The sequence below is a fragment of the Protopterus annectens genome, chromosome 1.part1, assembly GCF_019279795.1.
Source record: "Protopterus annectens isolate FY-2018-M chromosome 1.part1, PAN1.0, whole genome shotgun sequence".
Classification (NCBI taxonomy): domain Eukaryota; kingdom Metazoa; phylum Chordata; order Ceratodontiformes; family Protopteridae; genus Protopterus; species Protopterus annectens.
Genome location: NC_056726.1, coordinates 1,562,239,843 through 1,562,253,300, shown reverse-complemented (window position 1 = coordinate 1,562,253,300; position 13,458 = coordinate 1,562,239,843).

Sequence of the window (13,458 nt, the reverse complement as noted above, 5' to 3'; positions counted from 1 at the left end):
AGGATCCGTTGAGGCACCACCTTTGTGGAGAGGGACCACTGTTGCTGTACGCCACTCTTTGGGTACACATCCTGTAGTAAGGCTGAGATTGAACAGTAGTTTTATGTTTGGGTTTAGTTCTACTTGGAGTTCATGTAGGACACAGCCCGGGACGCTGTCTGGTCCCATTGATGCTGTGTTTTTTGCTTTGGAGAGGGCGGCTCTTACCTGAGCAGCTGAGATGTCAGGGGGGCAGCACTCTGCTGGGATAGATATTTGCCCTTTTGGTGGGGAAGGGGGGGAGAAGTTTGCACTGAACCTGTCAGCTAGGATGTTGGCAATGTCTGAGGGTTCTGTGTATTTTTTGTCATTTTGGACTAATTCTGAGCATATCTGGGAATTCCCACCCAGGTTCCTAACATAACTAAAGAAAGCCTTGTGATTATCCTTAGTGTCCTGTGCAATTTTTCTCTCGAAGCTGGCCTTAGACGATTTTATGAGTGCCCGTAGTTTTTTGCTAATACTGATCAGAGATGCCTTCCCTTTTTGGGATTTTGCTCTATTATGTAGTAGCTTCCTCCTTCTATTGTATAGTTTGTTTATGGCTGGGGTCCACCAGACAGGATGCCTAACTTTGGAGGATTGGGTCTTGGTTTTATTTGGGATTGCATGATCCATGCTTTCCTGAAGGTGTTCATAGAATGCGTTTATAAAGGATTCTGCGGTCTGGGTCGTATTTTCCACAGGCCCGGGGGCTTGGAAGGATTCCACCTCGGTTTTGAGGAGTGTGAAATTTGCTTTAGAGAAGTTTTTCACTGTGGTTTTCTGGGCAGGGGCTGGAGTCGGGATGTGAATATCTAGTGAGATTAGTTTATGGTCTGATCTTACCAGTGAGGGATACACTTCTGGTCTGGAGCATAGAGTCCCCATGTTGGTGATGATCAGGTTCAGTATGTTTTCCCCTCTTGTGGGAGTGGCAACAAGTTGTCCCATAGCATTTGAGTTTATAAATTCTAGGAACCTTCGGGCTAGGGTGTTGGAGCTAGAGTAATGCTCCCAGTCTATGTTTGGGTAGTTGAAGTCGCCCAGTATAATGGTGTTTGGAGAGACCTTCATATTTTACAGTGTTCTCAGGAAGGACGAGTGGGGTTCCTGGGTTTGGGAGGGTGGTCTGTAGCAGGCTATAAACTGGAAGGCAGTTTTACCCACTGTTAGTTGCACATGGATAGTCTTTGATGCTTTGTGCTGTGCCACCAACCTGGAGGTGTGGGTATCTTTGATGAATATTGATACTCCCCCTCCTTTTGTGGTTCGGTCCAAGTTTTGGGGCTGAAAAGCATGGTATGAGGTATAACCTGGTAGTGCTGGGGTGCTCTCGGGAGCCTTGAACCAGGTTTCTGTTACTGCACAGATATCAATGTTCTCCATGCTAAGGAGAGTTTCGCGTGCGTGCATCTTGAGGTTTAGACTTCTGGCGTTGAGTAGCATTACTCTTAGTTTCTTATCCCTTGTGATACCTATGGAGGTGGGTTTGTCTTTTGAGCCTTGCCTAAAAAAGGCACTATGGGAGTGGCAAGAGCCATCGCCAATATCCGAAAGCCTAGGGGTGACAGGTGCAAGCTGTCTCTAGCGAAGCATCGTGGCTTGTCGAGCATGTCATCCCAGGCAGACAGGCATTGGATCCCCTTTGAATGAAACCAGTACTTAAGCCAATTGTTGAAATTGATCATCTTGTCTTCATATTGTGGCATCATTCTTGGTGAGGGTAAGATGCTACTCAAGGTCGGGGTCATACCGACCTGGGCTACATGCTCAGAGAGCTCCTCTATGTCTCTTTTCATGCAGTCCAGGGAGGTACGTCTCAGGTCATTCACACCAGCATGGACAATGACTGAGTCATATTTCTACTTGCCTTGGAGTGACCTTAGTGTTTGTGTTATGTGGTGGATCCTAGCGCCCGACAGGCAGCTCACCGTGACCTTCTCCTTGTTCAGCCTGGTGAGCGGGACGTCAGTGTGCCTGATGATAGAGTCACCTATTACAAGTGTATCAGGTGTGTTGTTTAACCTTAAGGGCTGTGACTGTTCAGCACACTGGCTTTGTGAGCTATGTGTTGCACGTGTTTTGTTTTGGGGTAGCGGTTGCTTGGTTGTCTGCTTTGGAGGTCTCTGCTGCTTAGGCAGATTTTTATTTAGAGCCTCCGACTATGTTTTTGTGTGTTTATGTGTTTGGTTTGCTGTCATGGTAGGTCTATGTGAGACTGGAATTGTAGTGAGTGTGGTTTCCTTCTCCTCCTGACTGGTTACACCAGTACTGAGTTGAGAGAGCTTAGCCTCCAGTTTGGCTATATGGTTGCATCTCTCACATGTGTTGGAATTTGTTGGGAGGAGGAGAGGGTTGTCTGTGTACATGAGGCAGTTGTAACATTGCCTCAAGATTCCCAGATTCACCAGCTGGACCGGAGAGGAGATTGACAACTGACCTTTGGACATGCTAGAATAGTATTGGGAATTCCTTTATAATTGAAAAAAGGGCCAATGGGGAACAAAGTACTCAAGGGGAGTTTGTGAGGGTGTAGTGCTTTTAATTTTTTAGTGCTGACTTATATAATTGCTTTAGTGAGCAAGTGCCAGGCTTTAGAGTGGGAATAGGGTGTTTATTATGAGAACTAGATCAGTTCTAAGGGAAAAAGTGAAGAGCAGACTTTGTGGAGCCGAGAATGGTTTAAACCCAATTAAGCGGCGCTACCCGATGCTGCGCTATGTGCAAAGTCGCGCAAAGCCGCGCTAAAGCGGGTTTTATACAGAGGTACTTGAAAGAGATAGAAATTGACCCAAAACGGCCAATAGACTACCAGATTCTTGTGCTGGGAACACTCCTCCAGGGATTGATAGGCTGCTCCAAGCTCCCCACTGCCACTGGTGAACAAAGAAGCCTCTGTCTATCCAAGAAAGGAAATGGGCAACACAGGAACTTTCCAAAAGTCCAGAATACAGCAAAGCCTGTATTTGGACTACTCTCGGTCAGGAAAGATGGGAAACAAGGACAATTTTTTTTTCTTTTTTGCAACAAACAGCAGGAAGATGCAATAAATATGTAACACAGGCTAGTGCACTTGAGTGTGTAGCCTCAACAGGTAAATGCAACAAACAGGACAAACTTTAAAAGTGCAGGTGCAAAAACAACTTTAAACAGTTTGAAACAGTTCAAGAAGCAGAAATACTTGCAGTTTAGCTAGATCGGACAGTTGCCCAGGTAGTAGCAGGAAAAAAAACACTTATCAGGTTAGCAGTCGTTCTTTTAGCCTCTCTGCTGTTAGCACCACTCTGCAGGACCATGAGGAGCTTGGCTGGGTAGTAACAAGCGCACAAACTGCGCCAAAGTGGGTTTTATACAGGGAGACTTGAAAGAGCTAGAAACTGGCCCAAAACGGCCAATAGACTACCAGATTCTTGTGCTGGGAACACTCCTCCAGGGATAGATAGGCTGCTCTAAGCTCCCCACTGCCACTGGTGAGCAAAGAAGCCTCCCTTTATCCAAGAAAGGAAATGGGCAACACAGGAACTTTCCAAAAGTCTAGAATACAGCAAAGCCTGTATTTGGATTACTCTAGGTCAGGAAAGATGGGAAACAAGGATATTTTTTTTTCTTTTTTGCAACAAACAACAGAAAAATGCAATAAATATGTAACACAGGCTAACACACTTGAGTGTGTAGCCTCAACAGGTAAATGCAACAAACAGGACAAACTTTAAATTACAAGCGCAAAAGCGCGCTAAAGCTGACTTTAAAGCAGGGGGTTAGAAAGAGATATGGCCAATAAGCTACAGGTCACTGGGCTGGAACCACTCCTCAAGGGACAGATAGGCTGCTCAGCATGTTCAGAGGAGTTACGGGTAGGACTATGTTGGTATGCAAATCTAGTCAGCAGATACCATTCGTGCAGACTATGTAATTGCACAAATGTGTTGATAAACATGCCTACTTAAATCAAAAGCATGGGTCTGTATTGAACCATTGAAAATTCAGTTCAGTGAATGCATTTTCTGTGCACTTACATCAAACATGCTATTTGTCAAACTGTTCATACTGAGATTGTGGTACAGTGTAGATTGGAGAATATGCCCTTTCTTCATTGTAGTGTGATATCGGAGTTGGTATATATAATTAGCAGGTGCACCCCCCCCCCCAACAAGACTGGAATTCGATGAATGACATTTCAGATGAAATGCCATTCACTGAAGTGGGTTTTCACTGATTTAATATAGACCCAAAGGCTACGTACCTGGAGACATGCTTTATGTGAAGTGAAGGACGGAGGGAGAACAATTGCATATTTGCTTATCACTGCAATTCATAGAGGGCCTCGTTTGCACACAAAACGTGTAAAGGATCCTAAACTTGCTTGGGTAAGTTTAATGTCAGCATATTAGTTTGGGATTACCCGAGATAGGTGGCATATTAATTTTTATTCCACAGATCTTTTATAGTAAGAAAAAGATATTAGAAACATTGCAAATTATTAAGAACTGTTTAAAATGAGGTAAGATTTACTTCACTTCATAAAATGTTTGTTATATTCAAATAAAGGGCATAACATTTGTACGTGGGAATTCATTACAGCATCAGTGAAAATTGTTAATGATCCATGAAAAAATTGTTTAATTTGGTGTCTTTTAGTAATTGTGTATACATAGTAGAAATGCAGTGATTGAATTACTGAAGTGGTAAGGATGTTTTGTTGCTAACGTGACTTTATTGGGAAATTCCTGAGTGTCACTGACAGTATTATGATTGTGAAAAAGTGGTAAGGGCATATGAAAGGATGGATGTGTTATCAAAGTGCTTTCTTTCATTTTGTCAATGTATTCACGACTGTATGAACATTACTTCAGCACTTTCCTTGGGTGGACTCTGTATTTGTATGTAATTATGGGTGTTGGTTGTATCACATAACTTTTTTTCACAATATGGCACACATTCTAACAGCTAAGATTAAAGGAAGTCTGTGGATTGCAAATTAGATATAAAAAGTGTTGCTACATTTTTTTTACACTGAACGTGTAGAAGCTTGAAAAATTTAACTATGAATTACCACTTCAATAGTATATACTGGGTTATTACATCATTTCTCATTTACATCTCATTATGGGTTAATTAACACAGGCTTTTTCATGGCCAATGTGTGTTAGCATAAACAGCCTCTGTGAATTATTAGCTACCCTCATTTACAGACAGCACAGACAGCGTTTGTGCAGTGACTGAATACCCACCTAAATTTCAATTATAAATATAATTTTGCTTTTGTTAAGTCCAAAGTGGCAGAAAACTATTAAGCACTTTGGCCATGTAAAGCCCAAAGTGTATAAGAATTCCCTACTGCTTTTCAAAGGTGGCTGCATTCCCTGTGGCAGCTGTAAGCATTTTACAACTTTCAAAGTCATAAAATACTTAGCGCTGGTACACTTTTTCCCTCAACTTTTATAGCCACCGAAGCAGGCAATGGGCCATGCACTCCAGAGAATTATGACTGGATCTCTAATCATTACCCAGAGTATTGTCAATATGGTTGTCAAGGTTCACCTCTTGAGCTTCTCTCTTGAGGTGAGTTTCTTGACACCTATGTCTCAAATGTCTAACAACCTAGTTATGACTGGCAACCTGATCATAATTCTCTTTACTGCAGCTGTGACGTCTTGCAACATAAAGTATTCTGAGATTAATCCATTTTTAACATTTGCTTGGCAGGGATAGAAAATTGGCACATCTATTAGGATTCTAAACATAGAAGTGTAAGTTCTCCAAAGAGTATAAAATTGATTACAGTTAAATTTTCAGTTAAGTTTCTGACCAATTGTTTGTTTAGGGGATTCTTGGATTTATACTCTCCCTGACAATATTTTAATAAGTTATACTTATCTAAGTTAATTCTAATTGGCATATACATATATATATATATATATATATATATATATACACACACACTATGGTTTTACACTTTTATCTCCTAGTTTTGAGTTCTTTTTGTTCAGAAAGGATATATTTTTTCAAAGTATTTGTATTAGTTTATTTATTTGGTAACTGATCTGATGCATCACTGAAACTTTGCTGACGTGACACAGATGGCAATGGTGCATGAACTATATAGATATAAAAGTCAAAAGTTAAAATTAACTTTATTATCATTTAGATCTACACACGTGTACATTAAGCAAGATTTCATGCAATCAACTCATCATGGGACAGACAAAGAAGAAATCACATACATAGAAAGACATACTTTAAAACAGCATATAATAATACTACCACCATCTTATAAATTAACTCTACACTTAAATATATAGCAACATATATTCCTAGAAACACACACTTTTTTAAGATACTAAAAACGGGTTCCTATTAGAATGCGTCTTGGTCGAACTTAAAAGACTGAAAAGGCAAAATATCGAAGCAGCTTTTAAGTGAATTCTTTCCCTGGGAAAGAATTCGCTTGACTGATTCATTACTTTGCCGTTTTTGGCACTGTAGTACAGTCACGAGCTGGTATATTTAAGTAGGGGGGTGTGAGCTGGTATATTTAAGTAGGGGGGTGTGGGGGGCACAGTCCCCCACATCGGGTAGTGTGGAAGGACCCCACTTAATGTAATGTTTAAAGTGTTTTCTTTTCTCTTTTTTTTTTTGTTGGAACAGCGTGTTCTGACAGTTCGACATTGTAAGCTTTTGCTTACATAAGGTCGATTAATCAACGTTCGCTTTTTTAAGCATTCAGTGATGTAATATAGACCCCTAAAAACATACATCTAGCACCAATGTTCCAGTAACAGTATTACATATGAACCATGTACCACATTATGGGTTAATAAGCACATAACAGTAGCAGCTGAAGAAAAAAGTATTGCACCTGGGTTAGTAGTATACATTATAATGGTTGTCTGGGCTTAATAAATAATAGATAAAATGATATCTCACAGTAAATGGGAAGACCCAACATCTTGACCTGTCAGTGACCTAATGTTGGATTTAAGAAGTCTGATCACCTTCGGATAAAAACTGTCTTTGTATCTAGTTGCCCTGCATTGAATACTGCGGTATCTTTTACCTGATGACAGGCTCATAAACAGACTGTTTGCAAGATGACTTGAGTCATTTAGTATTTTGGTGGCTCTCTTTAGGGCCCTTGATGTATAAAGATCCTGGATTGTGTGCAGACTAGTGCCAGTTATCTTCTCGGCAACTCTCACTGCATGGATTTCTTATCTGAGACCGAACAGCTCCCATACCATACTGAAAAGTTAGATGTTAGGATGCTTTCAATTGCTGCTCAGTAGAAGGTATGAAGTGCTGACAATGGTGGTTTCATCTTCTTGAGTCTTCTCAAAAATGGAAACGTTGGTGTGCTTTTTTCACTATGCAGCAGGTGTTCTTGGACTAAGAGAGATCATTAGAGATATGAACGCTGAGAAATTTGATATTACTTACCATTTCCACCATCTCTCCATTGATCAGGAATGGTGTATTGGGGTGTTTGTCTCTTCCTGTAGTCTACAGTTATCTCTTTTGTTTTACTTACATTTAGGTCAAAGTTGTTTCTTGCACACCGGACAATCAGTGTGTCGACCTCTTCGACCACTCTTGTCCTCTCTCCTGATGAGACCCACGATTGTGGGGTCATCAGCAAACTTGATGAAGTAATTTGTACTGAAGTTTGCTGTGCAGTCATGGGTTAGGATTGTAAACAACAGGGAGCTGAGAGCACAACCCTGAGGAACACCTGTGTTGAGTGTTATTCTTCCCCACACAAACCTTCTGTGGCTAATTAATCAAAAAGTTCAGGATCCAATTGCAGAGTTGTTTGCTCATGCCCAGATGTATTAACTTACTGATCGATTGCATAGGGACAACTGTGTTAAATGCTGAGCTAAAGTCGATGAACAGAATTCTCACATAGCTATTCTTGCTCTCCAGATGCTCAAGAGCAAGATGCAATGCGACCGCTATTGCATCAGCAGGCAAACTGCAGTGGTAATTCCACAGACAGGTGTTTCTTGACTAGCCTCTCAAAACATTTCATAACTGTGCATGTTAGTGCAACAGACCTGAATTCATTCAAGCTGGAGACCGAGGCTTTTTTGGGTAGACAGATGGCACTTGTTACTTTGTAACATGAAGTGACCTTTGCTAGGCCAAGTAAAGTGCTAAATATATCCATGAGTACTGAACATAGTTGATCTGTACAGCTCTTTAACAACTTACCCAAGATATTATCTGGACTGGCCGCCTTTCTGGGACTGACTTTCTGTAGCACCCTTTTTACTTCCAATGGCCTAGGCTGAGTGCTGCATCATACTGCTCTGTGTGTAACGTTTGCACAGTTATGGTTTTCCTCTACTCAAATCTTCCAAAAAAGGTATTCATTCTGTCTAGGAAGTTAATGCTGCCATTAAATTGCATATTATATACATATTTGTAGAACTGTTATCAAGTAGGGATTGTGACAAAGGGAAATACTGCCAGCCCAGCTAGCTGGAATTTTGCAAATAATTCTATGTCATTTGTGAATATTGATATGATTTGTGCAGACGTGTGTGTAAAGTACTGAGCTAAAATGTAACCACAGCATGCCCTATTGGAAAAGAACAGGAATACACCTGCACTATTGTGACTGTTTAGCTGTATATGTTTAATGGAAACTGGAACACAGGAAGTTAACTTGAAAAAATTCTGAGAAAATAGTTGAAATTAAATTGTTTTATTATTGCATCATAAAAGTTAGTTTCAATGCAGCCAGGAGACAGGATGACTGGAACTAGGGTGCCTTCTGCATTGTTTTGTAAGTGTTTTATTGTTTTATGTCTCCTAGCAGTTGCAAACGTTTGAAGGCTATGTATTTTCAAAGATGCTAAATTCAGTTAGTTTCTCACAAAGGGGGTTTAGCTTGGGAACTAAAGTCAGATGACAAAAAGTGATGTCATCCAAGCTATCCCAGCAGTAATATTTGATATTAATTTAAGAACTTTCTCAGAGAGAGACTGTGCATTTTCTATTTTGTCTTTGACCTAATAACATCAGCTGGAAACATCTACTCACCACCCTCTGCATTTGCCTTGCTGTAAGTTTTTAGGGCATAGTAACTCTTAGATTCAGATAGGAAAATAGTAAAGTATAGTTTAGATGTTTTCTTTATTTATTTGAGACTGTCTTGCAATGTTGTTTTAAATATTTCCTGTGATTTTTAACTCTGACATTACTGTGATGAATGTATGTTTTCTTGTTCTTTTATTATTTATTATTAAATATATTTAAACCTCTCAATTGTGGCTGGTCTCTTTAGAGATATTTCAGCTCTTAGACTACTTGCATACCTATTTGGTGACACTGTGCAGGCGACTCCTAAATAGTCTTGCTCTTGGACAGACTACTATTTGCATTAATAGTAACATTACAGAGTAGCATTGGGCACCGTTTCTTAAGGGCCTTAAAGTAGCTGATAAAGAGTGGCTGGTGGCAGTCAGAACTACCTTACAGTCTGGGCAGAAAGGGGCATAGCTAGTAAACCTGTGCCAGCCTTTCCCAGGAGTGTGTGTGCGTGTGTGTGTGTGTGTGTGTGTGTGTATAAATCAAATCTCAAAGAGTGTGTGTGTCAGCTACTTGGGCAGCGACATGAAGCATTGGTTGGACAGAGACGGTACTGGCGATCTTGGTTTGGCCACTCAGCTGAGATCTCAACCCTATAGCTGTGCCAGTGAGGAGTCTTATTGGGGATTTGGAAAAAAGAGGGTGAAACCAGCCCCAGACTGACTGTGAACTCTGTGTGCTGTTAAGGGAATTGCACTTTACTGTGTGTGCACTTAGAATCCTCCCAGTGTGTACATCTCCCACTGTTGCCAGTGGTGAGGATTGAGGATCCCTGATTACTGGGCCAGTGCTGGGCCATCACAGGCATTTTGGTAAAAATATTAATTGCTGGTGAACTTAAATGAATTATACTACAACCAAACTTCATGTGGTCAGCTTAGCATAATTTAACGTTTCCTCTTATTTATCAATGTGCAACTCTGGTGTTAGTTTTTCAAAGTTATGGGTGGTATTGTGGCAGAGCCTCTATGTGAGGGAGATTGGTAGGTGAAGCCCCTCATAGTAGAATGTTTTTGTGTGAATGCAAGTACGATGCTGTTGTTTACGTTTGTAATCATGTTGTTAATATAATTTTTTTAGATTTTAATTTTCATGATTTTTCTCAGTGTTTCACATTTCAATCTCTTCTATGATGATTCATAATGTACTTATCTCTCTCTCTCTCTATATATATATATATATATATGTATATATATTATATATATATATATATATATATATATATATATATATATATATATATATATATATATATATATATATATATATATATATATATATATATATATATATATACATACACACACACACACACACATTGTTTTGGCCTGAATATACTGAAACACTGGTATGTCCTTAAAGCATTATTTGCATATATCCCATGGACCTGCAATAAAGGCAGTTTAAGGTATTATGTAGACTTTAGCCTTTATGATCCCTCTCATACTTTTAGCTCAAGAAATCTTGACAAAGCCAAAAATAATTGGGGATAAAGGTCCTTAAACAGGGACAAATTGTAAATGTTACTCTTATAAACTTAAGAAGTTACTAGAATAAAATGTTTTGTGTTACCAATTATTTTATGAAGGATATGAAGTCTGAAATTCAAATATCTGTTATTGCTTACTGAAGTCACTCCACACTGATATGCCAGAAAAGTACAAATATTGTGAGGAACATACCAAAAATATGAGGCTAAAATGTGGACATTCTGTCAAAGTGTGGACAGTTGCGAGGCATGGTCTTAATATGTGTAGCTCTCTTTCTCTCTCTCTCTCTCTATATATATATATATATATATATATATCTATATATATATATATATATATATATATATATATATATATGTATATAGACACAGATGCATACACACAGGTAATTTAAAATAGGTAAAAAAGTTTGGACTGGAGATCAGGATTGAACCTGAAACTCTGAAGCTGAAGTCTTAACCACTGAAGCATAACTATTGCACTGTTTTCAATATATTACCTAGATGTATTTCATATTTTTGTTTCATTTGCACTACATAATACTGTTACTGCTACAGTATAGTCAGTTCAAGAGTTCAAGGTATCTAACATATCGGTAGTTGACAGAATTTGCTCTAGTTTTTAATTGTATCACATTTGCAGTGCTTCTTCAAAGTAAACAGATAGATTTTACAGTGCATTTGTTTATTATACATTCTTCTTCTTCTTCTGGCTTTTCCCGGTTAGGGGTCACCACAGCAGATCACCTGTCCATTCATGATTGGTAGTGTAGTTTTACGGTGTCAAGTTGCCAGCCCGGCACCCAGCCTTCCACAGAAGGCACACACACACATGCACCCATGCCTAGGGCCAATGTAGAGTGTCCAATCAACCTGTAGCATGTCTTTGGGATGTGAGAGGAAACCAGAGCACCCGAAGGAAACACACGTGACCACAGGGAGGACATACAGACTCTGCACAGAAGGCACCCCAGCCGAGGATTGAACCGGAGAACCTCTTGCTGTGAGGTGGCAACGCTAACCGCTGCACCACTGCAACCACCCTCGTTATTATACATTCTCACAGAATACATTTTTAACATATATTTTTGCATTACACCTGTTTACTGCATTTTTATAAAGAAAATGCCATGCATTTGTGCATAGTAGTGAGAGCTCAAGCAGACATAATTACACAGAATATATAACTATACTCTGGGTTTACCACCCCTCCATATAGGTTTAACATCTGCCCTCTAGTTTGTATCTTCTACAGTCACCCCATTTAAATGCAGTGCCCTTAAAAGTGAACCCCCATGCACTCTAAAATCAATACCTTTTCCCTAGAATGTGTGCTCTGATGAATGCTTCAGCCATTTGTTAATGAAATTTTCCTGCTTAATTTCCACATCTTCTACCCATTTCCAAGTATTTAAAACCAACATAAAATCACTAATCTAACCTTTGTGGCCAAAAACACTCTATTCAGATTCACCATGAACAGAAACAAATTTGAATCACATGTCAGCTGCACATTAAGCGATGCTAACCATTTCATACACCTTCCCCTAAAAATCTCTGGAATAGCCTTTCATTTCCAGAATTGATGCCTCCTACACTCTATATTTCCAATACTGTGACTGAGCTGCTGTCTTAATTTCCTTTCCTGTGATTTTAGGATAACAGTGTCACAATGAGGTGTATTTGTATTTGAAGTGTATTTGCCTGTAGAGTACTTGCCAGAGATGTCATTTTCAGCCTGCTTTAAATTCTGAAGGCTTCTTTTTACTCGCCTGTTAGAAACACTATATATAACTTTGTACTACGTATTTCCAACATTTTCATCTTTGCGTCTTTCCAAAATAAAGTTGCATATCCTGTACATCTCTCTGCTAAAGTTACCCCCTTATCCAGTGGGTGATGGTCCACCTTTCTTACAGTTTTTCTTTCTTTCTTACTTGCTCCAGACAGTGTGCTGTTGTTGTGCTTCTAAGTTATACTGTCCTGCAATGCTTGCAGTGCTCAGACTGTGCTCGATTCTGATATCTTCAGAAGGCAACACTTTTATCTTAAGTGTACCAACTAACAAACAAATCCAACACCATAATCATTTGTACCACGTCATTTTATCACCTACATTTATTTTTTTAAAACTTCTGACAGTTAATACATCAGTAAAAATAATGTACAAGATGAAGCATATAGAACGTGATAATTCAATATAGAAAAATATATCCAGTGAAAGATAAACAGTGAAAAGTAAAGCAACATTATACTTGATACATTTCATTAAGTAGAAACATTACAACATAACTTAAATAAATACAATAAGAAAATAATTAAATACAAATATACGACCCTGCCTATAAGAGAGAGTACAGATATAGAAATAGAGGTTAACATCGTTTAATCAATTTACTTTATCACTTACATTTATTTCATGGCTTTGAGTTTTTTTTTCAGTTGTCAGTTTGCAAGGGGGCACTAACTAACCTTGCTAGACCTCTGCTACTATAGTGGTCCATTGTTTGCAAGAAGACAACAGGGAATTCAACGAAACATAAGTGATCTTGTAATCAAGTATTAAAGTCACAGTGGTCTTTTGGAAACATTAGTTCATAACTGGAAACTACATGACCTATGGTATTATAACAAATTTGACAACTATTTGAAAAAAATAGGAAATCAGTGATGAGGTGAACTTATGTGAAAATTGTTGGAAGTATACTCATATACTCATTTACAAAATAAATAACTAGCAAAAAAGTTGTCAGTTGTCTTGGCATGACATTTTTTAAATATTTCTGAGATTATCACTAAAGAATTTGATGTTTTGAGAAAAAATGCAATTGAAAGTATTCAAGTATAGGAGCACT